General features: G+C 41.6%; 1 long non-coding RNA gene across 1 annotated transcript; it reads right to left on the bottom strand.

Annotated features, from left to right (window-relative positions):
* Positions 1-208: 208 nt before the first annotated feature.
* Positions 209-1,530, bottom strand: LOC144237760 (uncharacterized). The gene is made up of 2 exons (XR_013336935.1): positions 1,323-1,530; positions 209-497 (listed from the first exon to the last, which is right to left on the bottom strand). It is a non-coding gene; the product is annotated as an uncharacterized LOC144237760 (long non-coding RNA).
* Positions 1,531-2,633: the final 1,103 nt, after the last annotated feature.

Below are 2,633 nucleotides of genomic sequence, written 5' to 3'. Positions count from 1 at the left end.
TATAAGGCAGATTCCTCTAAAGGACCAGAAGACACCTGAGGGTGGGGAAGACAGACTGGAGGACAAGATTATTCAGAGGCCAGCTCTGGAATGTAACAGGGCCATTGTAAATCCTCTAGGAGGCACAAGAATATTATTAGGCAAACCCAGTCCAAGATGGACAAAACACACCATTAAATAAATAGAAGTGAATAACATACTCTTGAAATGAAGACAAATGTGTTTTAACTTGATTTTCTTTTCTCATTTTTCCTTAGGGGGCCAAGTTGCCTAGGGGTCCCACAAGTGGAATTGCTATTAATCATGATCATTTACTTTCCAGAGAGAAAAAAATAAAGTTCAATGTGTGCAAGCTGTATTTCTAAGATTCTGATACATTTGGAAACTGTAGCTCTATTCTTCCAAGGAATTGCCAACTACAGAAGGAGAGCAAAAGCTTATAATCAGGGACATAATGTCAGACTTTCTGGCACTTTCATTTAGGACATTTATCCAGCCTGAAAAAAAAAAACAAAACATTATTAGGTTTCCATTCCAGATTTGTTCCAGAGAAAGCTTTTCACTTCCCTCCCATGACTCAGAATCTTAATATAAAACACACAGGGGCTACTGGGTAGGAAAAGAACAGGATCGGATGGGAATTTAAGGATCTACAATTATAATAAATATCACTCTGTGGACAAGGTAAGAATAATTACTAAGCATCAGCGCTCACACCCTCAGCCCTGCCCTCCACACCTTCTCCACCTGACTGACTGCCTTGTGTACAGATATTGTGAGTATGTTGGTCTGAAGACCAGTGCCCGGCACAGGCATCTGGTCATGCTTGAGGAAAAACACTGAAACCTGAACCTTCAGTTAGGGCCCGGACCAACCCTAGTCAAATTCACCCTCCATCCTTCTCACCCTTCCATCCTAGTACATATACTGCATATTTAACTGCCCAATGTTTAGAAAAATGCTCAGTGGTAAATTCTCATTCTAAAATAATGGTCTAATAGAAGCAGCTTGTGATAATCTATATTCTGAATAATTCAGGTCCTGTACATCCATGACTGCCTCTATTTCTAAGCACTAACAAGATCTTTTTTCTCCTTCTTCATTGAATTGATTTTTCACTTGTCCCTCACGACAACGACAACAAAAAATGAGTTTGAGGTTGCCTACATTAATATGTGGAATATAAATATAACAAGAAATAGGTGAGGAGATTGGTGTGAGAGGGAAAGTGGATTGCAAAGATGAGAGACAGCCAGGATGAAGTTAGCGTTTGGAAACGCAAATGATAAAGTCCTCTTAGAAGTCAGTGGTTCACTGCAAACCTTTTTCTGAGCTTCTTCAGTAACAGAGGCAATGGGATGAGTTGCAATAGTCAGTGTCCAATAGTCAAAAGCATGCCAGTCCCTCCTGAGAACTTGATACATTAGCTCTCCACTTTTTATTTAGTAGTACGAAACTTTTGACCAGTTTTGCTTCTCTCTTCTGTAATAAGCTGGAACAGGAAGATGGAGCAAGATGCACGCACATCATAGGCTGATTGGAATCTAAGTTCTTGATGTAGCAGCAGTTTCTAAATTAGGTTGCATACCAGAATTATCCAGGGAGCTTTAAAAAATACACATTCCTGGGGCCCACCCACAAAGATTGTGGTCTTGGAGGTGTGGGGTGGAAAATGTATATATATGTATATATATATATTTTTTTTCCTCCAGATATTTCTGCTGTAGCAAGTCCAAAGACATATATTTAGAAACTGCTACTTTGTCCTGATGTTCACCACAATAATTGCACCCACTTTTCTTCAGATGACTAAATGCCACTCCCTCCCCCCTACCAAGGAACTTAATTCTGTACCATCTCCCACTTCCAGGCGTGATCGACCAATGTTGGCCACCACTGAGCTTCCTGGCAAGACTCCTGCCCTTTGCTGCGGTGCATTCCTTACTATTCCGTTACATAGTGTGCTTTCTGGGCCTTCTCACAGATCAGGGTCATCTCATAGGCTTTCCAACTTTAATTGGCACAACCATTAATACCTACTTTCCTGATGGTTTTTGTTTTGGCATAGTATTACTTAGTGTGGCCACTTCTTTCTCTAAGCTCCTGAGAATCCTCCTATTATCACCACCTAACTGGGTTCTTACCAAGTGGTAAGTTCTATGTTACTCTCACAGCTATAAATTCTCCCTTATCTGCCTTTATGTTCCACCCCTTCCTTATTCCTTGGAATTTAGTCCTGTCTATCTTCTCCTGTCCCTGTCAGTACTGTTGTTTAGGTCCTATAGCTCCTTTGGCTTAGGATCCCTTTCTTCCCCTAGCATGTCCAGCACTTCCCAGGCTAAATTTTGGTGTGAATTAATCTAATTACTTGAGTGGTCAGAAGAAGAAGACAGAACAGATCCTGAGTAGAGTCTATGTTGGCTCACAAGGACAGAGTCCCTCTGTCTTGTCTTCCATCAAGATGGCGAACAGGCCTTTACTAGGGAGGAGTGGGTCGCTTCTATAGAGGGTTCAAGAGAACCTGGGGACTTAAGATGGCCAAGTGCACCAACCTAGGTATCTTTAAGTCTTGTCTCAAGGTCCATTCCTTCCAAGCTGGGGTCTTGACCTTGGCATATCAGACCTGCCAGGGA

This window comes from Crocuta crocuta, unplaced genomic scaffold (assembly GCF_008692635.1).
Source record: "Crocuta crocuta isolate KB4526 unplaced genomic scaffold, BGI_CrCroc_1.0 scaffold160, whole genome shotgun sequence".
Classification (NCBI taxonomy): domain Eukaryota; kingdom Metazoa; phylum Chordata; class Mammalia; order Carnivora; family Hyaenidae; genus Crocuta; species Crocuta crocuta.
Note: the sequence above shows the minus strand (reverse complement) of the source record. Positions and strands in the feature narration are given on the sequence as shown.